Source organism: Pipistrellus kuhlii, unplaced genomic scaffold (assembly GCF_014108245.1).
Source record: "Pipistrellus kuhlii isolate mPipKuh1 unplaced genomic scaffold, mPipKuh1.p scaffold_m20_p_2, whole genome shotgun sequence".
NCBI lineage: Eukaryota > Metazoa > Chordata > Mammalia > Chiroptera > Vespertilionidae > Pipistrellus > Pipistrellus kuhlii.
In genome coordinates, this window is record NW_023425515.1 from 1594677 (window position 1) to 1621816 (window position 27140).

The 27140-nt window shown below is 53.2% G+C and overlaps 1 protein-coding gene across 5 annotated transcripts in view; it reads right to left on the reverse strand.

Moving 5' to 3' along the window:
- ERG (ETS transcription factor ERG) overlaps nucleotides 1–27140 on the reverse strand; it is a 197010-nt gene that overhangs the window by 155008 nt on the left and 14862 nt on the right. The window lies entirely within an intron of this gene.

The following is a 27140-nucleotide window of genomic DNA, read 5'->3' on the forward strand; positions in this document are numbered from 1 at the left end:
AAATGAGCATTCAAATGAGGGCAAACTGAAGGAAAGCAGAAGGAACACAGAGTTTATTACTCATAGACTTTTAGTTAAAGAACGACAAGGAAATTGAACCCAGAGAGAGAAAAAAATTAATTCAAGAAGCAATGGCATACAATTTAGTAAGTAGCTGATAAACCCAGAGAAACACTAAAATAATTAAATATGATAATAACGGTCCCTTTTTGAAGGATTTTAAAGCCAAGCAGGACTGGAAAAGTAAGCAACAACAACATGAGAGATGGGAGGAGAGGTGGAGGTGAGCCTTGGACTCTGTGGAAAGAGGGCTGAGATAGTGCTTAACTTCCAGCGCCATTAGGTAAATCACTGTACAGGTGTAGGAGGCACCCAAACTGACAAAAATTAGAATGTATACATTCCAAAAACAGGAGGTGTGAAAAGAGGAATAAGTAATCTGATGAAGTCAGAAAAGGAGTAAAAATCAGAAGTACAAAGTAAGTTAACAGTAAAAATACAAATACATACACACACACACACACACACACACACGCACACACACATATATATATATATGTTTGTTTATTATTTATTTATTTATTTATTTATTTATTTATTATAACTACATTATAAATGTACTAGAGGCCCGGTGCACAGATTCCTGCACCGATGGGGTCCCTTGGCCTGGACTGTGGGGATTGGGTGGGTCTCACAGGGTGACAGGATGTGGGTGGGGGCAGACGTTCAACACAGGAGCAGCCCTTATGGATTCCAGAGTCCACTCTGAAACCAACTCTCCGACAGACATCCCTTGAGGGGTCCCAGATTGCGAGAGGGTGGTTCTTAGGTGATGCATCCCAGAATCAGGTTCCCTTATCTCTGGTTCCAGGTGCATCACCTGAGAACTGCAGCTGCCAGGTTACCGCAGCTCGGCAGTTCCTGTGTTGAATGTCTGCCCCCTGGTGGTCAGTGCGCATCATAGCTACCGGTTGGATGGTCAATGGTCGGGTGGTCGTTTAGGCTTTTATAGAGAGAGATTAAGATCACTTGTACAACTACAATCGTTCTCATTTTGGGTGATTTTGAAAACCTAAGTGATATTCTGTTTATGACAGACATATCCAAAACATAAATGAATAGAAAGGCTGCACGTAAGTTTGTTGAAAGAGGTATACCTGATATAATAAGAAAGCAGCTCAACCACTAACAAAGGAACGTTGGAGTGGCAATTTTACTATCAGGAAAAAAATAGATGGTAAGACAAATCTCATTATTAGGGATTAAGATGGTCCGTGCTTCATGATAAAAAGGCAATGGCATGCTTCACATAGATGCAGAAGCTGTATACACCCAACAGCAGAGCCTCAAAGTAAGATGCTAAAAGGTAACAGCATGATGAAGAGACACAGAAAAATCGACTACACGTAACAGAAAGAAAAGGCCACTTTCTCCAATACTGCCAGATCCAGCCGGCAAGAAAACCCATGTGCATGGTTCTCAGAGGGCGCTTTAAGAGACTTTACCTGTTCCCTGAGAGTCAGTGGCCCAGCCAAGGTCAGGGAGAAGTCTGACACCCCAGATTCTGGAGACAGACATGGATCATTGGGGACTGGATTTATTATGAGGGGACTGAGTGGCCCCAGCCAGTTTCAACAGGGGTCAGGGGCAGGGTCACGGATACCTGTCCTGTGCATGCTGTGGAGTCTTGAAAGGTCTTACTGATTCAGAGTGGACTCTGGAATCCATAAGGGCTGCTCCTGTGTTAAACGTCTGCCCCCTGGTGGTCAGTGCACATCACAGCTACCAGTTGGATGGTCAAATGGTCGGGTGGTCGCTTAGGCATTTATAAATATAGATGTTATATAGATTAAGATGTCTCCACGGGGTGCCCACCAGGACAAGCTCAGGGAGCCTGGAAGCAACCAGGCTAAGGGGTCCCCACTCCTAGGAACCTCAGGTCCCCCTGACACACTCACACCGGGCTGCCATCCAGACAGAGAGGGAAGCCGCCCGACACTTCCTGTCACCCTGTGAGACCCACCCACATCCTGGGGAGAACCAGGGAGCCGGAACCAGTGCGAAGAATGAATGATGGAACAGACATCCAGTCCCTGTCCTCAGGGTCTGTCCCTCAGGCATGGGGGGGCCACTGAGGGAGAAGGGAGGGGTGGAATCATGGGAGAGGCTTCTATTAGACTAGATCAGACTTTTAAATATATTTTTATTGATTTTTTACAAAGAGGAAGGAGAGGGATAGAGCTAGAAACATCAATGAGAGAGAAACATCGATCAGCTGCCTCCTGCACACCTCCTACTGGGGATGTGCCCACAACCAAGGTACATGCCCTTGACCGGAATCGAACCTGGGACCTTTCAGTCCGCAGGCTGACACTCTATCTACTGAGCCAAACCGGTTTTGGCTAGACCAGACTTTTAAATGACGGATGGAGACGGGAAAGATCCTGGCTCTGGAGACCACGAGAGCAGGGAGGGAGGTGGGAGGCGCGGGTGCAGGCGGCGTGAAGAGGCCGCCATGCTCACCAGTGACACTGCGATCTGCAAGCTCAGTGTCCTCTGGCTCCAGCAGGCGTTAGAATATTCCAGCCACCAACAAGAACACTTGCCTTCTGCGCCCGGGCAGGAGATCTGAGAGAGCTGAATGCAGGGAGCGAGTCCCTGAGCAATAACCCACAGACGCTGCAGAACAGAGGCCCACACAACACACTCTCACCACAAGGAAACACGACCGGAAATCACAAAGACGCCTCAGAAAAGGGGCTTGTGAACACAAAAAAGAATTTTCAAAATAATCACGAGTCCAGTGAAATCATGCATGAAATAAGTACAGCTGAGCCGCCACACATATCAGCACACGGACTAGACCTACATGCACCGCTATGAATAAGTCTTAAAACATCATGTTGAGCCCTGACAGGTGTGGCTCAGTGGATAGAGCGTCGGCCTGCAGACTGAAGAGTCCCAGGTTCAATTCCAGACAAGGGCCTGAGCCTTGGTTGCGGGCACATCCCCGGTGGCAGGTGTGCAGGAGGCAGCTGGTCGATGTTTCTCTCTCATCGGTGTTTTCTCTCTCTCCCTCTCCCTCTCTGTGAAAAATCAATAAAATATATTTAAAAAAACAAAAACAAAAACATCATGTTGAGTGAAGAAGCAAATCACAGAGAGGACCTGTATGAAATAATGCTGTCTATGTAAAACCTCGTTAGGTATTTCTGGAATACATGCGTGAGCATGTGCACATGTGTGTGTGATGTGTGGCACACACATGCAGAGAAGCATGAGCAGGAAGCCCTCACAGCCATGTCCCGATGTCATGGAGGAGCGAGGGGAGAGAGGATGAGCACACGTCCCTGGCAATCTGTGAGCCGCTGCTCTCCCAGGAGCCGGAGGGAGGGCAGCTGGTGCTGAGGGTGAGACATGGCCGGTGCAGACAGGCCTGTGCTGTTTGTCGCTATGACGGGGCTGGCGTGTGTTTCAAATACACAGAATCCGACCCAAGAAAAGCCAGGCGGACGCTCAGGGCTGCTCCAGCCCGGCTCCTGCTCCCGGAGCCGGCTCCGCGGCCCTCCCGCCAGAGGACAGGCTGGAGGCCCCAGGAGGGACGGAGGGCCTGCCACCCCGGGGTTGGGGATTTAGCACCAAAGAGCTGTCCCCAGCGCTGCACACAGTGACTGCCTGCCGGCCCCGAAGGAGAGGAGACCCCGAGGCTCCCACAGGAGGCTGGGTCCTGCCAGCCGGCCCGGCCGGGCCCCGGGGTGAAGGGCCAGCCTGCCCGGGCCCCAGCCCACTCCTGGCCCTCAGCCTCCCCCCGCACGCTGGCCTCTGCCGCCAGCGTCTCCACCCGCAAACCCCGTCTGACAGCCGCGGGGGTGGATTCCTCGAAGTTTCGACGAAAACCCTGCGTGCCGACCAGGCGGGCCGTATTGAATCGCAATTGTGCCGGCGCCTGAGGACAATGAACTTTTGATCCCGCCCTCACTCCGGCTGTGGTGTGAGAAAGGAAACCTCAGGACTGGCACCCGCCTGCTCCGACCACACAGAACGGCATCTTGGCAGCCGCCTCTGCCGCCGAGCGGCCTCTGCCCAGAGCAGGGATCGCTTCTCCAGCTGCCCGCCCCCACCCCGAGGAGGAGGGGGGAAGGAGGAGGGGGGGAGGGGAAGGGGAAGGAGGAGGGGGGAGAAGGAGGAGGAGGAGAAGGAGGAGGAGAGGAGAAGGAGGAGGAGGGAGGGGGGGAGAAGAAGGAGGAGGAGGGGGAGGAGGGCGAGGAGGAGGAGAGGGAGGGGGAGGAGGGGAAGGGGGAGGGGGAGTGGGTAGGAGGGGGGAAGGAAGGAGGAGGAGGAGGCGGGGGAGGGGGAGGGGGGAGGAGGCAAGAGGGGGGGAGGAAGAGAGAGGGGGCGGGGAGGAGGAGGGAAGGAAGGAGGAGAGGAGGCGGGGGAGGGGGAGGAGGAGGGGGAGGGGGAGGAGGAGGAAGAGGCGGGGGAGGAGAGAGAGGGGGCGGGGGAGGGGGAAGGGGATGAGGGGGGGAAGGAAGGAGGAGGAGGAGGAAGAGGAGGAGGAGGAGGGGGATGAGGGGGGGAAGGAAGGAGGAGGAGGAAGAGGAGGAGGAAGAGGCGGGGGAGGAGGGGGAGGGGGAGGGGGAGGGGAGGAGGGAGGGGGAAGGGGAGGGGGGGGAGGGAGGGAAGGAAGGAGAAGGGGGAAGAGGAGGAGGGGGGAGAGGGGGAGGGAGAGGGGGAGGAGGGGGGAGGGAAAGGAGGAGGAGGGGTGAGGGGAAGGAGGAAGAGGGGAGGGGAAAGAGGAGGGGGGAGGGGAGGAGGGGGAGGAAGAAGAGGGGGGAGGAGGAGGGGGGGAGGAGGGGCGGGAGGAAGAGGAGGGGGAGGAGGAGGCCGGGAGAGGCAGAAAGAGAAGGAGAAAGTGCTTCCCAAAGGAAGGAGAGAAGCTGCAGAGAAAATAGCTCCGATGAGAAAGCCTCGCCCTGTCCCAGCCCGCCCCAGCCCCGCCCCCAGGAGCCACCAAGATTGCCCGCTGATGGGAAACCGACAAAAACCCCAAAACCCCGAGGGCGCTCAGCCCCCCACCAGCTTCCTCCTGCTCCTCGCCTCCTCTCAGGCCACAAGCCACACATGGAACCGCACCCAGGACCGGCCACCCCGCCCGCCTGCCGGCCATGCCCGGCCCGGGCCACGGTCACTTCCCATGGGACTGTTCCCGCTCCCCTGCTGCCGGCCTGGGCACCGCCGTCCACACGGCACCCAGCCTGCCCGCTGACATCCAGGCCACGTCCCTCCCGATACCCAGCCCTGCGCTGGGCTCCCGCCTCGCTGAGACAAAACCACGGCCGCGAGGTGTCACGTGGCCTCACTCACCGGGGGATACAGTGAGCCACACAACCTGACGAGCTCGGATAGACCCAGAGACACAGAAGCATCGAGCAGACCACCCGACCGCAGAGGGGGGTGGGGGTGAGACTTCACCCAGAGGACTTGTGTGCATGCATCTAAGCAGAACCCATGGGCCCAGGCAGGAGGGGGTGAGGGCATGTGCTGGGGGGGGGGGTACGGCTGGGGAGAGGTCAATGGGGAGGGGGGGAGACGTATGTAATACTTCAAACAATAAGTAACGTAGAAAACAAACACAAAACACAGACCGAGTCCCTGCAGGGCCCCCAGCCCCTGGTGATTGGCCCCCCGGTTTACCCGCCCCCATCTCCTCTCCCCGCCCCCATCCCCTCTCCGGCCCTGGCCCGCTGCACTGGCCCCGCTCTGCTCCGCACGCTGGGAAGGCACTGGCTGTTCCCTCCGTCCGGAATGTTCTCTCCCCAAATAGCCGAAGCTCCCACCGCAGGCCGTCACTCCGCCCACTCCCGGCCTCCCCGGTTCCCCACCCTGCTCGCATTTTCTGCTTAGTGCTCTCTGCCACCCAACCGGCCTCTCTCTCCCTGTTCCTCTTACCTACATTTTATCCTCACCCGAGGACATGCTTTTAGAGAAAGAGGGAAGGGAAAGAGAGAAAGAGAGACATTTTTCTGTCGGCACCCCCACCGCAATCAAATTCACAACCTACGTATGTGCCCTGACGGGGGATCGAACCTGCAACCTTTCGGGGTAGGGACGAGGCTCCACCTGAGACCCCGCCAGGGCCTGCCTGTCTGTCTGATCTGTGACTGCCTCCCGGGGAACGGAAGCTCCTGGGCAGGGACCTGAGTCTGCGCTGCCCACCGCTATGTCCCCAGCCCCGGGGACAGGGCGGGGCACGTCCTTACAAAGCAATAAATATGTGCTCACTGAATTATGGAAGTCTGGGACCGATGGAGAGGGGGGGGGGGTGGCCCCTTCTGTCCTCTGGTTTGAGAAATGGTGCCAGGCAGGAAAGAAAGGATTGTGTGTGATCCTGCTTCCCTGAGTCGAGATGCTAATGGCTTTGGTTTTTAAATAAACAAAACCGGTGGGAGCCATTTTGAGCCATTTTTCTCCAGTGCAGTTACAGGGACTCCGGCTCACAACCGGGAGGAGGGATGCGGTGACTGAAGGCGGCCGCACCGTCCGCAGGCCCAGCACCGCGGCGCAGCCCCGGCTCACAGCAGCCGTCCCGGCGTGATCACGCAAGTTTCAATATTTCAACTCAAAAGCCTCCGCAAAAATGGCTTCCTGAAAATGTAACTCCTTTGGACCAATTTTTTAAGAAATAAAATGATGGGAGTAGCTTTGCGGAGTTTTATAAGGGTTTTTGTTTATTTGGGTTCATTCTCACCCGAGGATATTTTTCCACTGATTTTTAGAGAGAGTGGAAAGGAGGGAGGCTGGAGGGGGAAGAGGGGGAGGGGGGAGAGAGAGAGAGGGGGGGGGGGAGAGAGAGGGAGAGAGAGAGAAGTGGAGAAACACAGACGTGAGAGACGCACCCATGCTCTGATTGGGGCCAGGAAGCAAACCTGCAACCCAGGGACATGCCCTTGGCTGGGTGCATGGGCAGATGCTCCAACCACTGCACCACACCGGCCAGGGCAATGGAGTAGCTTTTGGATGCAAGCATATCAAACTTTTATATTTTATTGGGCTTTAAAATATTTCCCGATTTCCATCTTACACAGTGGCTCCTTCAGACCACCTCGGTATTTCTAGGAGGCTAAGATCATGGGTAACGGGCCGGTTTCATTTACACTAAGAGCTGCTGCTGACATGACGCCCTCTGTGTCCCTTCAGAGATATGTCCCCTTGCCTTTCTCCATTTTCCCTGAAGGATAACTTAAATCTTCAACTAGCCCAGCGGTCGGCAAACTCATGAGTCCACAGAACCAAGCACCAACAGGACAACGATTGCCATTTCTATGGAGAGCCACATGTTTTAAACTTAAACTTCTTCTAACGCCACTTCTTCAACATAGACTCGCCCAGGTCGTGGTGTTTTGTGGAAAAGCCACACTCAAGGGGCCGAAGAGCCGCATGAGGCTCTCGAACCGCAGTTTGCCGACCACGGAAACTAGCGCATGAAAGCTTGTGGCCTCGCCATCACAGGTTGTTGGACGAAATCATGAACTCAGAGCCAGTCCCGGGAGCTGCCGGGGACCACGTTCAATCGGAAATGAGCAGCGGACCTCGCCATGAGTGGGAACCCTCTCCCTCCGGGGCAGCGGGTGCTGGTGATCTCCCCGAAGTCAGGGCACCCTCTCCCAACGCCCTGTCCCCACTCAGGCAGTGGGCAGTGCCCCCTGGGCGGCTGCTCTCCACGGCTCCCCGGGAAGGTGAGCAAGCGGCAGGCCCCTCCTCTTCCCCCCTCTCTCCTCGGGACCATTCCCGCCAGCACCCACGCCCCTGGGTCAGCTGGAGGAGCAGTGAGGGGACACGGACCCTGCAGGGTCACCGGGAAAGGCAAGACATGCCGGGGGCCCTGGGGAGACGCGGAAGGCTCTCCCTAGAAGGGACCCATCCTCACCCACAGCGGGCTCAGGGTCCCCCCGCAGCTGCCTGGGCAGTCCGCTGACCAAGCTTCCTCAGGACTCACGGGCATCGGCAAATATGTGCTCCCGGGCAGTGGAGCTCCTACAACTCAGCAAAAGGAAGACGAACCATCCAATCGAACAACCGGCCAAGGACCCACGTAGCCAGCTTTTGAAAGAGGACATACGGAAGGCCGAGACACACAAAAACACGCTCAAAGTCACTAACCGGCAGAGATGCAAATCAGAACAACAATGCGGTACCATCTCACACCTGTCAGAATGGCTCTCACAAGCCAACGACAAGTGCCGGCGAGGATGCGGAGAAAAAGGAACTGCTGGAGGGAATGCAGACTGCTGCAGCCACTGTGGAGAACAGTGTGGAGTTTCCTCAAAAAACTAAAAATGGGACTCCCATTGGACCCGGTGATCCCACTCCTAGGAATATATCCCAAGAAACCAGAAGCACCAGTCAGAAAGAATACGTGCACCCCTATGTTCACAGCAGCACAATTTACGGTAGCTAAGAGTTGGAAACACCCTACATGCCCGTCAGCAGATGAGTGGATTAGAAAAACGGTGGTACATCTACACAATGGAATACCAAGCTGCTGTAAAAAAAAAAAAAAAAAAAAAAGAAGAAGGAATTCTTACCATTTGCAACAGCATGGATGGAACTGGAGAGCATTATGCTAAGCGAAATAAGCCAGTCAGAGAAAGATAAATATCACATCATCTCACTCATTTGTGGAATATAATGGACAGCACAGATTGATGAACATAAGTAGAACCAGAGTCATAGAAGCATCGAATGGACTGTCTACCCTACGAGGTGAGGGGGTAAGAGAGCAACCAAAGGCCTTGCATGCATGCATATGAGCACGACCAGTGGACACAGACGGGGGGGCATGTGCTGGGGGCTGGGGGCGGCCGGGGAGAGGTCAATGGGGAGAAAAGGGGGTTATGCGATATATTAAACAATAAGGAACTTAAATTAAAAAGGAGTCCTAAAGATACTGAGACAAGGTCTGTAAAGCCAGGTAAATAAGTTATATAAATAACAGGAGAATATTAAATAACACTGTGATAATCAATGACAGCTGACTCTTAGAACGCAAGGTGGAAGCAGCAGTACACGGGTAAAGTGTTGCTGGTTTCTTGGACCAAAAGCCCCATTGGTAGCCACAGCCAGTTTCCATGGAGTAAATACCCCCCCGTGGCCCCCTCCGGCCCCAGCGAGATGGCCCTGCGTGCAGCGCTGGGAAGAGATGCAGACTCTCAGCTCCTGGGAGCTGGTAAGACCAGCAACCCTCTCCAACGGGTGGCCACTGTGGTCATGCCTACGCGGGTCACCCCTGGTGCACAGTGAGCACTGAGAAATACTTAGTGGCCCTGCAGGTGTGGCTCAATGGTTGAGCATCAGCCTATCAACCAGGAAGCCAAGGTTTGATTCCCAGTCAGGGCACATGCCCGTGTCGCAGGCTCGATCCCCAGTAGGGGGCGTGCAGGAGGCAGTCCATCAACAATTTTCTCTCGTCATTGATGTGTCTATCTCTCTCCCCCTCTCCCTTCCTCTCTGAAATCAATAAAAATATATTTTAAAGTATAAATGGTTAGTAAATGAATAAATTATTATTAACATATTAAATTATTTTCATCTCAACAAATTGGGCATGAATTTGAACCGGGACTCAGATCGGATGTTCTGATGAATATGAGAGCAGGGGAGGGGGGTGGGAGGAGCCTGGGTCGGGGCCCTGACTCAGCTGTGAGCCAGCACAGCGGGTTCCCGCCTACAGCGCGGTCCTCGGGCACATGGGACACGGTCAGCGGGTGTCTGCTGAGTTGGACTGAACGGAAGGAGCTTCCAGAAAGTGAGCTTAGGTGCACACAGGAAACACCGAAACTGTAAGAGCCGTAGGAGGCAGGCTTCTCCAGAGACACAGACCTCGGGGCGTGTGTGTGTGTGTGTGTGTGTGTGTGTGTGTGAAGAGATTTGTTATAAGGTGCTGGCTACCTGCAGGCCCAGTCCCCCTGTTCCTCAGGCAGCCCAGATGCCAGGCTAGGGCACTTGAAGGACTTGGCAGCCTAAGACCCCACACCTGGGTCTTGAGAAAAGAGGCTTGGGCACTGATGTCATCTCTAACACCCGGCCTTTCCCCTCTCCCCTCCCCATCCCCTTCCTTCTTCCCTTTTCCTCCTCCCCTCTCCCGTGTACTATCACTGCAACCCTAGCCTAGGTCACGCCCGGCCTCGTGGTTCACTAGAACTGTTGCCCTCAGTCCTTCACATAAAGAAACAAACTGGGCTCTGACCGGTTGGCTCAGTGGATAGAGCGTTGGCCTGCAGACTCAAGTGTCCCAGGCTTGATTACGGTCAAGGGCATGTACCTTGGTTTCGGGCACATCCCCAGTGCTGATCAATGTTTCTCTCTCATCGATGTTTCTAACTCTCTATCCCTCTCCCTTCTTCTCTGTAAAAATTAATAAAATATATTTTAAAAAGAAAGAAACTGGTGCAGGCGACTTCTGGCCAACCTAAGAGACAGCTCTCCTGAGATCCCAGCCCCCGGGGAAGGCCCAGAAGGCCCTGCACAGCGCGCTGTGTGGGGGAATCCATTGTTTCCATTTACAGGGCCTGCCACACCGTTGACGAGGCCAGAATTTATGGCCGGCCTTGTGGCTTCATAAATTAGCTCGTCAAGCCATGGCCCCATCCCCGTGGGCCGTGGCACCGTGAATTGATGGCACCCTGGCTTAGAGCAGCATTGCTGCCCTCACTCTGCGGTGCCGTGAGCATTAATTTTATCCCGGGACACAATCCATCACGGTCATTATGAGAATACCAACATCGAGGAGGAGGAGGAGGGAGCCCACGCAGGTGAGGGCCTAATTGCCGGCATCCATCCCGAGAGGCAGGGAGACGCCGGATACAGCGGGGGAGTCTTGAATGGACTCAGTGTCATTCTGACTCCACACGGGTGACCCACGTGGAAAGGGAACCACGCAGTGGGAAAAGCCGGTGGACAATCCGCAGGTCGCCAGCCGGGAGGGAGTTGTGCCTCTGCTGGGGGGTCTGGGCTGAGGCCCCCCCTGGAAAGCAGCTCTGTGAGTGCTGGAGGGAGAGGACCCCTGCACCAGCACTGTGTCCCCACAGCACCACCCGCTGTCCCCAGCAGGGACCTCCCACCGTGCGGCTGCCGGTCTGGTCTGATGTGGTCGGTGGGCTTTGGTCTGCTGTGGGGAGGGAGGGGTACAAGAAGTCGTGCCGCGTAAAAGCTGCGGTTTGTTTTTTTGTTCTTGCTCGCGACTCCAAGGCCTCAAAACAATGCCAGTTCTACCTGCTGCCCACAAAGGCCCAGCGCAGTGGTCGGCAAACTCCTTAGTCCACAGAGCCAAATGCCAACAGGACGACGATTGGCATTCCTTTGGAGAGCCACGTTTTTTTTTAACTTAAACTTCTTCTAACGCCACTTCTTCAACATAGACTCGCCCAGGCCGTGGTATTTTGTGGAAGAGCCACACTCAAGGGGCCAGAGAGCCGCATGTGGCTCGAGAGCCGCAGTTTGCTGACCGTGGGCCCAGCGCATTCCGCAGCCCCGTAGCCTCCGGCCAGGAAGGAACACTACCGTAGTGTGCCAACCACCAACGAGAAAGGACACCCGTGTATTTATCTTAACATCCAGGTCAGAAGTTGATTTTTTTTAAGTAAAAATTTTAAAACAGAGATTCTGAACCATTAAAATGTTCCATCATCAAGATGTGGTAGGCTGAAACTGGTTTGGCTCAGTGGATAGAGCATCGGCCTGCAGATTGAAAGGTGCCGGGTTCGATTCCGATCAGGGGCATGTACCTTGGTTGCAGGCACATCGCCAGTGGGGAGGTGTGCAGGAGGCAACTGATCAATGATTCTCTCTCATCAATGTTTCTAACTCTCTATCCCTCTCCCTTCCTCTCTGTAAAAAATCAATAAAAATGTTTTTTTTTAAAAATAGAACATGTTGTAAAGTTCCTCTTTAAAAAAATAAAAAGGAAAAAATAAAAAATAAATAATAAATGAAAACAAATAAATCTTTAAAAAGATGGGAAGGATGCCCCAGGCAGCTGGCATTGCCCACGTCATCTGTGTTGTCGGAAAAGCATGGGTTTTGGAGACGGAAAGACGCAGGCTCCTGTGTGGACTCCGCGGCTCACAGGCGGCCTTTCTGCCCACAAAGTTTAAGTTTAAGGTTCCCACGGCAGGGCCTGGGGTGGGCGTGGACAGCAGGCTGGTCAGTTTGCTGCTGATGTGACAGGTGTGGGATGCTCAGAGCGTTGGATGTGTTTGGGAACCACCCACGCACATGCGCCGAAGCACAGACTTATGGGTCAGACGGGCCTCAGGCACTCCAACACCTGTACCCTGTCTCCTGGAGAAGAGCCGAGGGTGATGCTGAGGGTGCTCCCCACCCACTAAGAGAGCAAGCACTGATGGTGGAACGACTTTGGAGATGCCCATTGGGCATCCAAGGAAGCTGTCAGGCCAGCAGCCGCACACAGGAAGCTGAGTGTGCCGGATGGGGAGGGATGGCGGGCCTGGGAGCCAACGGCATGTGGTGGTATCGGAAGCTACAGGGCTGGCCGAGGACCTTCAGGGAGGGCCCTCTTCTGTGACACGTGAATGACGGCTGATTCCTGTGTGTTACCGCCCTCGACCCCTCCCTCCACTCAGCGCCCCGTGACCTGCCCTTGCTGACCGGTGGGCAGAGGGCACCTGTCTCCCCATTAACTTCGGACTTGGCCAGGTGTGCCTTGTTTTGAGCAATAAACAGGCAAAAGTAAAAGTGTACCCATCCCAGGAGGCAACCTGCAGAGGAATGACAGGTTCCTGGTGGCCCTTGAACTGTTTGTGGCTCTAAGCCACGGAGCTGTTTGGGGCTATTTGTTACTGCATCAAAACTGACTGATGCATACACGAAACCTACCACTCCCAGGAGATGGTTCCTACAAAGCAGGGTAGGCCCAAGTCAGAGGTGCCAGGCGCCCAAGCCTAAGAGAGCTGCAGAGAGCTGTGCAAGGCTGGCCCAAGGCAAAGCTACGGCATGGGCCCAGTTCACCGCTGGAACTTCCGGACTTCGCTGGGGTGCTCTCCGTCCCCCTCCCCCAGGGTCTTTGCCACCGTGGGGCCTGCCCTGCAGGGGGGTCTGCTGGGACGCACTGCAGAGGTCAGTTCCACAAACACGCACAAGACTGCCGATCCAGCAGAGCTGTTACACACAGAGATGGACACAGACAGCCTGGGCCTCACATGGGCTGACTCCCCGTCCATTCACTGAGTGGGTAAGGCCGGGAAGTGACAGAGGACGAGACTGCCTTCCGTTTCTGGATGAAGAAGTAAGAGACATTGTATAAGGCAGCCTGATACAACGGCTGGTAGGACTTGGGGTCAGCGACATTCACACACATACTCACACACACATACACACACACTCTCTCTCACCTAGAAACTCTCTCCCACACACACATTCTCACACATTCATACACACCCTCACATATGCACATTCACACACACACACTCACATATACACACACTCACTTATACACACTCTCTCACATACACATTCACACCCACACACACACTCATACACATTCACACACACACACTCTCTCACCTAGAAACTCTCTCCCACACACACTCACACACATTCACTCACACTCACATATATACACTCACACCCACACACACGATCACACACACACACTCTCACACACACATTCTCTCACCTAGAAACTCTCTCCTAAACACACTCACACACACTCACATATACACATTCACACCCACTCATGCTCCTACACATTCACACTCACATACACACACACATACACACACTCTCTCTCACGTAGAAACACTCTCCCACACATACACACACTCACACTCACATATACACATTCACACACACACACACACACTCATACACACTCACACTCACTCTCTCACACACTCATACACACATCACACACACTCACTCACTCACACACACACACTCTCACAGAGTTTGCTTGAAGTAACAGAAGGAAATAAAAACAAAGAGTCGTTTCTCTTGCGGTGCAGATTGATGAGAACAAGAGAAGACCTTTGTCCATGGCCCCCTGAATGCCCCTCCTGCTCAGAACGGGATGTCACTTCTCTCTCCGTGTGTGGTCGCGCTGGGCGGCGGTCCTGCACAGCCACCGCACACAGTGCTGTGCGCTGCGGAGCCCTCACCGCGCTGGCTCGCTCTGCCCTTCACCGCAGTGGAGATCCAAGGCCAGGCCCGCGGAGCCCTCCCCTCAGAAACGAAACACACATGTTCCTGGGCACGGACGGGGAACACATGACCCGGGCGTGAGCTGCCACCTGCCCGGAAGGAACACAGAAGCATCCTTCCATAAATAAATGACTCCAGAGGACGTTCAGCCATTTAGTATCTGAAAGGGCATCTCCACTGGGCCTCTGATAAAACCTGATTCAAGTGAGTCATTTCCTCCTGAGCAAATACTTCGCAGTCTTTCTAAATCTCCGGAGGTGCAGTGATCGCAGATCAAATAGAAACATTCCTGAGACGGCTTTCATGGTGCATCGCGGGACCGCTTAGTAAAGCATCCTGGCTGTCTGCATCCTCCAGGCGACAGGGCAGCCTAGAGAAAAGCTCTGAGTGCGGCCGCCACATGCCCATCAGGGACGTCAGAGAGCCGGTTTTGGCCCAGTCCACACAGCCAGGCCGAGAGACCCCATCAGTGCACAAATCCGTGCACTGAGCCTCTAGTATCCATGTAACTGCTTTTGGAAGCTTCCTGGGAAGCAGTACTTGGTACGTGGCCTCTGAAAACAAGCAAAACCATAAAACCTGGAGGACATGTAAGTGAACCTACTGGGGCCCTTGGGACCACTTCCCACCAGATCCTGCGGTCCAGCCCCCTGATCCGCTGGCCTCCTCCCGACCCACCGAGCTCTCTGGCCGCATGCTCTGGCTCATGCTCCCAGAAAAGCTCCTCCCTGCCCACCCAGCTCACCTGTGTCTGCCCTTCAGGTCCAGACGGGCACCAACTCGCCCCTGGCCCCCACGCAGTTTGGTGACACCATTCCTGTAGGTCCTCCTAAGCCACCTCTCCACCTCCATCCTGGTTCGGAGGCAGGGACGGGCCCTGCAGTGCCACGCCCTGGGTGTGAATCCCGGCTCGCCCCTCACTAGCCCTGTAGGGTCCCTCACACACTGAACTCGGCTTTGTAGCCATCACTGATGGTGAAGTGCTAAAACCACTGTATGCCATTTAAAAGATGCAAACAAAACAATCCAAATTTAAGCAGCATTTCATACACAAAACATTGTTTTTAAAAAATTGCCAAACAAAATATGCAACAAAGAGCAGTCATCGAAAAAGTGATAGGAGCAGACATCTAACATTTCCTATCTATATATATAAAAGCCTAAATGACCAGCTGACCGGTAGCTATGGCATACAATGACCACCAGGGGGCAGACGCGCAACGCAGGAGCTGCAGAGCTGCAGTGCCTTGGCAGCAGTGGTTCTCGGGTGGCGCACCCATAACCAGAGAGGAGGGAGCCCAATTCTGGGATCTGTCACCCGAGAACTGCCCTCTCACAATCTGGGACCCCTCGGGGGACGTCAGAGAGCCGGTTTTGGCCCCGTCCACACAGCCAGGCCGAGAGACCTCATCAGTGCACAAATCCGTGCACTGAGCCTCTAGTATACACGTAACTGCTTTTGGAAGCTTCCTGGGAAGCAGTACTTGGTACGTGGCCTCTGAAAACAAGCAAAACCATAAAACCGGGAGGACATGTCAGTGAACCTGCATCGGAGAAGTCCCCTTGGGCCTGGTCAGCGTGCTCAGTGGCTGAGCATCCCATGAGCCGAGAGGCTCTCGGGTCGATTCCCAGTCAGGGCACGTGGCTGGGTAGTGGGCTCGATCCCCAGAAGGGGGCATGGAGGAGGCAGCCGATCAATGTCTCCCATCGATGTTTCTATCTTTCTTTCCTTTCCTCTCTCTCTCTCTAAAATAAATAAAAAACGTTTTCCATTGGAAACGGTAGGTGCATCTGTACCCCCATAAGGTAGATGGGGCACCGTTCCCCAGGGACCCCAATACTCTGTCCCAGAGGAGCTGACGGCGTGGCTGCGAGGAGAGGGACGCGCCTCACAGGTTCCCCGGCTTACGGTGCGGCACCCGAACGCAAAGCCACAAGCTTCGGGAAGAGAAAGGGCGCTGGACAGCACGCCCTGTGACCCATCCGGGAAGCCAGTGCGTGGGGTTCGACATCTCTGCCCCTCTTGTGGGAGGTCAGGGGGTGGGCACGAGGAACTCTCACTGTCCCTCCGAGAAGCCAGCGTGCTCCCGGCGCTTTAAAGCTGTGACTCAGACCCGTCTCTCTGCCTGGGCTCCTCGGCACTTTTTTTTTTTTTTTTTAATATATTTTATTGATTTTTTTAGAGAGGAAAAGAGAGGGATTGAGAGCTAGAAACATCGATGAGAGAGAAACACTGATCAGCTGCCTCCTGCACTCTTCCTACTGGGGATGTGCCCGCAACCAAGGTACATGCCCTTGACCGGAATCGAACCCGGGGCCCCTCAGTCCGCAGACCAACGCTCTATCCACTGAGCCAAACCGGTTTTGGCTCCTCGGCGCTTTTAAACGTCCTAATACTCTTGAGCTAGAAAGAGACGCAGTCAGTGCCTTTTCAACACATACCTTTATAGACTTTCTGTAACGACACACAGAGAAGTCTGGAAATAAATAAAATAAAAAAGTAGTAGCGGCTAACTCTATAGGGAAATTACAGGGAGTGGTTTTTTCTCTCCCTTCTGCTTCTCTGTACTTACAATTCTTTTCTACACTGAATTCCACTCGTGTCACAAAGAAAGAAAAAGCACAGAGTCTTAAAAGGGTCACATGAGCTCAGCCATTTAAAAAAATAACAAGAGCTTTGCCATCTATGGGACCATGTGAGCTGCCAATTATTTTTTTTAATATATTTTATTGATTTTTTTTTTTTTTTACAGAGAGGAATAGAGAGTTAGAAACATTGATCAACTGCCTCCTGCACACTCCCTACTGGGGATGTGCCTGCAACCAATGTACTCTTCAGTATGACACAGTCAACTCGGCGGCAAAGGATGCTGGGAAATGTAGTCTTCGTTCTGGGCACCCACCTTCACAGCTAACTTTCAGGAGGAGTTCTGCTACCCAGGAGGAAGAGAAGCATGAGCACTGACAGACCGCTGTCTTTGCAGCAGGTGAAAATCACCTCGCAAACGTTCTTTGGCACAAAGCTGCAAATCTTTAAGGTTTCCAGGATCATGTGCAGAAAGGGGGAGCTTTAAGAAACAACTGTGACCATGCTTACTTCTTCCATAAGCTCACTTCACAGCCAACAGGGAATCCAGACCCTTAGAGGGACGTGCAGCACAAAGACAGCCCTTCACCATATGCTCCAAAGAAGTACAGATAAACTGAGAAGCGCTGCAGAGCAAAAAGAAGCAAAAATAATAATAAAACAAGAAAACCAAAAAAAAAAGAGGATGATTGAGGATCACTTTCTTAATGCCGCACCCCATCCATTTTTGCAGAATTTGAAACACCTGAAATAACTAAATGCAAAACGGCTCTTCTCATCTGAGCCACATTCAGCTTTGGGGAGACCAGGAAGCACCCCCTGGCACATTCCTCGCATTTTGGTGGATAAGGTACATCTGCCCGGCCCAGGGCAGCCGCCTCCCGCGCCTCCTCCCATGCCCTGCCCTCCAGGACAGAGTCAGCGCCCTCAGACCGCCCCGTTCCCCGCCCTTTGTTCCCTACTAGGTTGTCTCGGGTTGGAAATTCCACAGGCCCAGTCCAAGGGTTCATGTATTCACTCTGTCAAGGGAGAGACGGGAGCTCTTATGAGTCACAGAAAATTAGGTTTAAAAAAAAAATGGCATCAGGAAGAATCAGGAACAGAAAACGCCCACGTGTCTGGTCTCTTTGGAGCACACGGGAGGGAGTTTTGCTTTTAGTGGTAATCTAACATTCTGTTGCTGCTGTGTGTGTCATTTTCAGCAGAGACGGAGTAACTAGCAGCCTGGGAAGTCTTTTATAGCCTTCCCTTCCTTTTTAAGGGAAGGCGTGGTCCCCATTCTGACCTCCCTTTTACTGCTTTCCTTTCTTTTGGACAAAATCCACTCCTAGTAACTCTAGGGCAGGGGTTGGCAAACTCATCCGTCCACAGAGCCAACTATCCACAGGACAACCATTGACGTTTCTCTGGAGAGCCACATTTTTAAAACGTAATCTTCTTCTAACGCCACTTCTTCAACATAGACTCGTCCGGCCGTGGTATTTTGTGGAAGAGCCGCACTCCAGGGGCCAGAGAGCCGCATGTGGCTCTCGAGCCGTGGGGTTGCCGACCATGGCTCTAGAGCAGCCTGATCTCCGGCCTGTTCCTGCCCCCACTTCGGCAGAGATCGGCACATTGAGGCCAAAGCCCCCACACTCCTCTTCGGACCGCCTGGTAGCTGGGCCCTCGCCCCAACCCAGCTGTCCTGGCACGGCACGTCTCCTGCCAGGCCCTCCGCCTCAAGTCAGGAAGCCCTTCAGACCCACAGCCCATGAACGAAACCCCAGAGAAGGTTCTAGAATAGGGTGTCGAACTCAATCAGAGAAGGGGCCAAAATCTAAAATCCAGCCTAAATCGCGGGCCGAATGGTTTACTGAACAGTCATAAACTGTCATTGTGATGGAAACGCAGCGGAGTGCAGTGATGACAGCGCGGTGCGGGCCACATTGCAAGGCCTGGCGGGACGGATTTGGCCCGCGGGCCTTGTGTTTGACACATATGTTCTAGAAGGCATGCTAGGCTCGGGAGACCCAGGTTAAACGCTTTCCACCTGAAGCATCTCTCCCTCAGCACCATCACTGCAGAGTCACCTCTCACGTCCTTAGACACTTTAAACATGTTTTAATGTTTTTATTTATTTCGGAGAGGAGGGGATGAGGAGAGGATAGATAGAAATATCAATGATGAGAGAGAGTCACTGACCGGCTGCCTCCTGCACGCCCCATGCTCGATCGAGCCTGCAACCTGGGCATGTGCCCGGACTGGGCATTGAACCATGACCTCCTGGTTCATAGGTCAATGTGACGGCTGGGCCCCTGCATGGAGGCTGGTGGGTACCGTCCGAATCGCCCCACTCAGAAGACAGCGATGTTTATTGAACGTTATTTGTTAGGTAACGACAAGCTATCCAAAAGGAAAGAGGCAACAACCCATTTGCATTCAGGAATCGTGGACTCCTAAGTCCTAAGGGCCTTGAAGTGTGGACGGAAGTAAAGCCAAGGAGAGAGGGCAATTTACGGAAAGTTACCGGGATGGGGGGACTGAGCGAGGACCCAGAGCTGGCCCTGCCAGGGGCTCGTTCTGAATGTGAGCCAACAGGCAAGGACCTGCAGACCAAGGAGAACTTCCAGCCTGAGACACAGCGACCAAAACCAACACAAACAATAACCACGCAAAGCCAAACGGGGTGTCAGGAAGCAAAAAGCTTTTCATTTTAAAAAATTATCACTTAAGGTCCCGGAGATGAGAAAAGACATTGCATCCATTAAAAAAAATAAATAGCCCTAACGAGTTTGGTTCAGTGGATAGAGCGTCAGCCTGAGGACTGAGGGGTCCCACGTGTACGATTCCCGTCAGGGGCATGTTCCTTGGGTGCGGGCACATCCCCAGGAGGGCATGTGCAGGAGGCAGCTGATCCATGTTTCTCTCTCATCAATGTTTCTAACTCTCTATCCCTCTCCCTTCCTCTCTGCAAAAAAATCAATAAATTATTTTTTTAACGTTTATAAAAATAAATAGATGCTAAAAAAAAAAAGTCAAAGATTCTAATTCTAATTAATGAGAGTTCCAAGAACAGAGCATATTTTAAAAAAAGAAAGAAAGAAAAGAAAAGAAAGGGAAACTTATGAAAGAGCAAACATGGGAAAACTCCCTGCAGTGAGGAACGTGCACTCCAGACAAAAGGCCCGTGCCCAGGGCAGTCAGGTGGCAGCCGCTCCCTGCGAGGTGGCAGGGCACCGGAATCCGGAGGAAAACCCAAAAGGGAGCAGGGTGCACTGCGCTCCTCCATAGCAGGGACCAGCGTGAGAAGTGAATGCAGCATCGCTCTCCAAACCACAAGGGCAGTGACTGTGAGCGCCAAGCACCCACCAACACCAGACCACGGAGGAGGCGGGTGGGAGGGCACCCAGGTGGGGAGCCCTGCACCAGAGGCCCCGGTGCCAGGGCGAGGACAGCGGGACAGCAGCGAGCCTGCAAGCAGCCAGTTCCGCTGGATCCCAGAGCATAGGACTCCCAAACGCCCAAGGGCCTTCTCCTCCCTGTCTCACTCCCTCCCTCTTTCCTCCTCTCTCTCTCTCTCCTACCCTCTCTCCCTCCCTCTTGCCTCCTTCTCTCCATCCCTCCCTCCCTCCCTCCCTCCCTCCAAAAACCTGAGGGACTGCTGAGGACACCTACCAGCTCAGGGCACCTGATTGAAAAGACGGAGAAAAACTGAGGCAACACACCAGCCCCAGACACAGAGCCTGGAAAAGACGAAACCAGCTCCCAGGCACACCTCACGGCTCCCGCTTCCTTCAGCAGCTCACACGTTACAGGCATGCTGGAGGGGAGCACTGACTTCCCGCACTGTCCTGTCCGTCTCCTGCGGGAGGAGGAGGGACAGGAGGGGGAGGCAGGCTGAGCTACGTTCTCTCCCTCACAGACAGCGGGAGACCCGCGAAGCAGCAGCGTGAGCCAGGACGGACAGACGAGGGAAAGGACAGAAGGACAACAGAGAGGACAGGGAAGTGTTTTCCATGAGGAGCCCAGGAGTCCTGTGGGACTTTTAAAACCGTGTCTGTGGGTGATTTTGAGGAAAATGGCAATGATGTCAGAGAAGTAACAAACGGCGTCGGGCAGCTGGAGAGCGAGCCGATTTCTGAGGGCGGGCCGCGTCCAGACAGGGCCTCGGCCCCGGCCCACAGGACGGCCCCTGACCAAAGCACCGCCTTCGAGAGGAAGAGGCACCCGTGAACCCCCTTTCTGACTCAGCAACACGCTCAGGCGTGTGTTTGTCCTGGAACCATATGAAACAACGACGGTAAGCAAAGGCCAGACAGCTCGGTGAAGCTGTTAGCGGTCGTACACACAAGCAGGTGTTTTCAACTTTCACCATCAGTTAAAAACAAACAAAAACAAAAACTACTCTCCATGGGAATTTGGTGGTAGATATCAAAAGATTAGCCACAGGTGGTTTGGCTCAGTGGATAGAGCGTCGGCCTGCAGACTGAAGGGTCCTGGGTTCAAGGGCAAAGGCCCAGGTTGTGGGCTCGGGTCCCTGGCGGGGGGGAAAGGGGGGGGCAATGCAAGGGGCAGCTGATCACTGAATGATTCTCTCTCTTCACTGATGTTTCTATCTCCCCCTCTCTCTTCCTCTCTGAAATCAATAAAAATCTATTTTTTTAAAAAGGTTGAAGACATGTGCCTTTGATAACGTAATTCCACGTCTGAGAATGTACCCTAGTCTTTGGTAAACTCTTCGGTGTCACCGGCAGCAGTGACCTTCAACCCTAAAAGCAAATGAGCATGCTGGGCCTCCCCCCCTCCCCCAAGACCATGATTTAATTGGTCAGTGGTGGAGCCTGGGAACCTGTATTCTGCAGCCAAGATGGAGAGCTCCTGATTTATAACAAAGAAAGGTGGAAACAGAGAGGACTGGTTCAGTCTATCAAGATGGGGACAATGGATGAAACCAGTTTGGCTCAGTGGATAGAGCGTCAGTCTGCAGACTGAAAGGTCCCAGGTTCAATTCCGGTCAAGGGCATGTACATTGGTTGTGGGCACATCCCCCGTGGGGGGTGTGCAGGAGGCAGCTGGTCGAGGTTTCTCTTTCATCAATGTTTCTAGCTTTCTATCCCTCTCCCTTCCTCTCTGAAAAAAAATCAATAAAATATATATTTTTTTAAATGTTCAGTCTATCAAGATGGGGCCAATGGAATCCTTGGGCAGTCTTAAAATAATGTGGCAGAAACAGATAATCCATAAAGCATATTTTTTGACATAGACAGATATTTACAATGAGCTGCTAAGTTATAAATTATTAAAATGTATATGTAATATAACCAATTTCGGGGGGGAGTGTATATAAAAGAATTGTCTCTATTTTGGAATTAAAGGCATCACTGTCAGCAGCCACCCTGTGTGTGTGTGGGAAGATTGAATTTAAATATTTTTCTTTATGTTCTAATATTTCCACAAGGAACACAGTGCTATGGGCACTGCCTCCTAAAGCCCAAGAATACCCAGACACGTCACTTGTACGTTGTAAACATGTTAACACTGTGCGTACAGATCTCAGCTCACACCCCACCCACGCGCCACCCCATAAACCGGTGCACACAGACACACCCTGACACCCCGAGGCCGGCCCTGGGGGCGCAGTCTCCCTGCCAAGTCTCCGGGCGGAGCCACTTCGTTCCCGTGGGGTTCAGCTTTCCGCTGTGGGCAACCACGTTGGGCTGCCTCAAACCCAGAACACCCTGCCAGCTTCGCGGCACCCACTGCCCTTCGGAACTCACCTCCGCCGGTGTCTGGAGGAGGAGAAGGGGGCTGTGGTCACTGTCATTATTTCAGAAAAATAGTCACCGGGTTTGTGACTGTGAGCAGGACGGGGAGAAGTCACCAGGACACCGTGCAGTCCCTGAGCCACCTGGCATCGCAGGAGGACGGTGCGGGCACTGGAGAGGGCGGATGAAGGGAGAGCGGGGTCTCACAGACGTTCTGAACATGGATGTGTTCTCCTAAGAAGCTCCCCGCAGAAGAAAGAGGCCGAGCTACAGAACCACCTGGAAGGGGGCAGACCCTTGTGTTCTCAGCAAAGACGGCAGAGGTACCCCCCGTGTCCGTCCCTCACCTCACTCCTGATGCCCACTCCCCGCCCAGTGCCCTTCCCTATTCTCTGCATCAGCGTTACCCACTAGAAAGAACCAAGTAAGCTGCCCAATTCTTCGGAAGTTTTTGAAACTTAAGATAAAAGCCGTCCGGGGAATTAAGACAGAACCACAAATATGTGGGAAGAGGCATTCATCCATGGCATAGCATGAGCCGTCCGCCTCCCAGAACCGGCTCCCCCCCGGCCAGCAGCAATCAGAACACTGGGGCAGGCAGGAAATCTAAAATTAGGCTTTACTACCTACCATCGAGAGTGTACGGGATGGTGTAATTGGTAGTCTCGGGACCAGAACCTGAAGTGGGAACACACACATCTCTCCGGATGTCCTGGGGAGCGCGCGTGCACGCCATGAACCGCCCGTGCGTGGAGCACACGTGTGCCGGGGGACGGGGGAAGGAGGCCCTTCTCCCTCCTCCTGACCTTGACACGTGGCAGAGCCGCGCACAGCCTCGTCTTCTCACTGAAGAGGGAGACGGTCTCTTATGGAGGAAGGAGCGGTCAGACTCGGGTGTTCTGAAGACAAAGGGCCGTGCCATTCAGCCGTCTCCTGAAACACCCGAGTCAACACCGCAACACTCAACAGGTGGAAGGAAACCCAACTCACCCGGGAACCTGTGGGCCCTGGGGAGGAAAAGCCCTGTCCAACAGGACCCCGTTCCAGGGAAGACCCACAGGCCGCGCTGCCAAGCGTCCTCCACGGCGCTCCCGCCACCAGCTGGCTCTGATGGTTAAGTAAGTTTCTGCAATGGTAGTCAGGCCCATCGAATGGGGCTGAACATATCCTCATTTGCATCTTTACTGGCGAGTCGGAGCAGCTCCATAAAGGCCAATCAGAACACCCGGTTCTGACCAATCAGGACGGTGCTGTTTGGACCAATCAGACTGTATTGTTTGGATGCCTCATCTGCCTCAGCATGAGGCACTCAGGGACCAGACTGCACACCTCTCTGTCTCTGGGGCCCTCTCCCAGACAAATGCATCGGGATGCACCTGCGTGTGTTGCCATGTTCAGGGCTGGCAAGATCATTTGAAACGTTTCCCAGTACCATCTTTGGTCAATGAAGAGATTAACTAAATTGTGGGTTTGTGTGGCCTCCGTGTGTGCAGAAGAGATTTCAAGTAACTATGAGTCAAGAACCAAAGGCTTGAAGGGTATGTTCGCTGGTGACCTGAGGCAGGTAACACACTCTCCGTCCTCTGCAGGGTGACTCAGCCCAGTGACCACGGGAACTGCCCTCTGCCAGGGCCATGGAGGCCCAGGGCCCCCCTTTTCTACCTGAGCAACTGGTTGTAGAGGGAAGTTCAGTAGGACTCAGGTTCCACCTGGATTTCTCTGAATGTCTAAGTCGTCTGAGGTAGAGACAACTTATTCTTATCCTAAATTCTAGGTCCTGGTGATGAGGTCATCATAATATTGTCCAAGTTATTATAAGTACTGTTATCTGTGTAATATGTTCTATATAAATCTGAGTAACCCTTTACATATGAAAGTGCATCTATAGCTGTAAGAAAAACAGTTTATTCTTGTATTATTATTTACTAGAGGGCCGGTGCATGGATTCATGCACTGGTGGCAGGCATGGCTGCAAGGATTGGAGTGCCACTCATCCCGGTCAGCCAAGAGGCTGTGGACCCGCCTTCTGAGTGCCTGCTCCTACTGTGGGAGCGCACTGACCATCGGGGGCAGCTCTTGTGTTGAGCTTCTGCCCCCTGGTGGTCAGTGCACATCATAGCGACTTGTGGACCGGTTGCTTTAGTTGCTCCACCCTTTGGTTGCTGGGCTTTTATATATATAAATTACTGTATTACTTTCCACACAAACTGCAAACCTATTTCACCCCACCCTGTATAATATACGAAATAGCTTCTATGTATTAAAAAGCTGGGAGAGAGAGAGTACCACATAAAAATCATGTGAAATAAAACTGAGCCAAGCAGTGAGACAGCCCTGACGTGGCCCAGGAAACAAAACCGCACTTGATACATGCTCTTTCTGGGTCCAGACATGGACTGTGTGCCATCTATCCCTGAGCCTGGTTACTCAAGATCATCCATGTTTCCTAAACTCCTCAACTGTTTTGTAGTCAACAGCTCCAATTATGAGGTTCAAAGGGAACTTCCCAGAAAAGGAAGAGCAATGCAAGTGTCAACTCTAGCTGTAGAAGGTCAAGTGTGCAGCTTTCCATATAAATAAACTCAATGTACATAAGTGTTTGGGCAGACATCCGGGGTGGGTCATCCAATCGGACCCTATTAACCAAAAACTGAAAAAGGACCTGGTTTTACTGCTTATGGCGTCCACTGTGAGAGCAGCCACAGCTCAGAGAGGTATTTGTAGAGACGTCTGAGGGCAAGCACTTGCGAACTGCCACAGCACCTGGTCAGTTCTCCTGCTTGGTTTCCAAAGTAAATTAACGGATCATCAGAGGGACTCAAATCAAAACGACAATGAGGTATCTATCACCTCACACCTGTCAGAATGGCTGCCATCAACAAACCGACAAATGACAAGTGCTGGTGAGGATGTGGAGAAAGGGAACCCCCGTGCACTGCTGGTGGGAATGCAGACTGGTGCAGCCACTGTGGAGAACAGTATGGAGTTTCCTCAAAACAGTAAATATGGAACTCCCATTTGACCCAGTGACCCCACTTCTAGGATATCTCCCCAAAAACCTGAAGCACCAGGAAGAGAGCATGTAGGCTGCCCTATGCTCATAGCAGCGAAGTTTACAATCGCTGAGCTCTGAAACAGCCCCAGTGCCCATCAGTAGGTGAGAGGACAGAAAAGCTGTGACGTCTACACCATGGAATACTATGCAGCAGTAAAGAAGGAAGGTCTCTCACCCTTAGATTCAGCATGGAGGGACCTGGAGAGGGTTATTCAAAGAGAGATAAGCCAGTCAGAGAAAGACAAGTATCACATGATCTCATTCATATGTGGAATCTAAATGAACAAAATAAACTGATAAAATAGGTTCAGAGACCGAGAGAATGGAACAGATTTAGAAATTGGGGGGAGGGGGGCGTTGGGGGACGGTGGGTGGGTGGGTGGAAATACCTTGTGTGCATATAGGCATGACCCACGGACACAGACAGTAGTGTGGCGGAGGCCTGGGGCAAGGGCAGGCTAGAAGGGATCAATGGGAGGGTAAAGGGGGACAGATGTAATACTTTCAACAATAAAGATGTTTAAAAATAAATCTGACACTTCAGGGGAAACATTAAAAGAATTCAGATTAAAACGTCTGCGGAGAGGAAGGGGCGTCACCTCAGCCTCATATGGACTGAACGTGGCGGACAGGGAGGGGCCCAGTAGAACTTCTGGCTGGTCTTCCCTGAGGGGCCCATCGCTTCCGGGCGGCTGGACAAGAATCTGTGCACTTCACGTGTGTTCTTCTTGCCTACCTTCAGGTCATCTGCTTTCCCTCTCAAATCCCGACCCTTCTCCCTTTTGGTCCAAAATGGCACATAACCGAACGTCCATTGTCTAGTGCATCTTCGGGTCTCATATTCTCATGGCACCCACACAAGTACATCATCAGTCAACATTGCACATCCTCTCCTGCTAATTCCCCTTCACGTTAACCTGACTGTCAGCCCCGCCGGAGCTCAGGAAGGCGGGAGGACATGTGTTTATTTAACCCCCACGCTCTCGCAGCACTTTAAAACAACACGGAATCTCCGTCTTCTGCACTCAGACACGTGACTGACCACCTGATTTTCCCTAGGACCATGATCAGCAAACTGCAGCTCTCGAGTGTGGCTCTTCCACAAAATACCATGGCCTGGGCGAGTCTATGTTGAAGAAGTGGCGTTAGAAGAAGTTTTAAAAAAAATTGGCTCTCAAAAGAAATGTCAATCGTGGTCCTGTTGATATGTGGCTCTGTGGACTGATGAGTTTGCCAACCACTGGGCTAGGCGATAAGGAAGCCTGCGGTCCCCTCACTCGCTTTGAGAACAGCTAAGGGCTCTGTCAGGACGGCTGGAGATGCAGAGAGGCGCACACACAGCGTGAGATTCTCACTGAAGGTCCCCGGTTGTACAGCTCCCATCCCACCCTGCCTCCCCAAGACCCGGTGTGCCTTCCCTCCTCCCGGTCCCCCTGGGTCACTGGCAGTCCCTGGGCCTGAGCGGGTCCTGCGGGCAGGGCGTGGGTGGGCCGCCCAGCCTCTGCCTCCCAGAACACCACCCCCTGTCTCTGAGTCA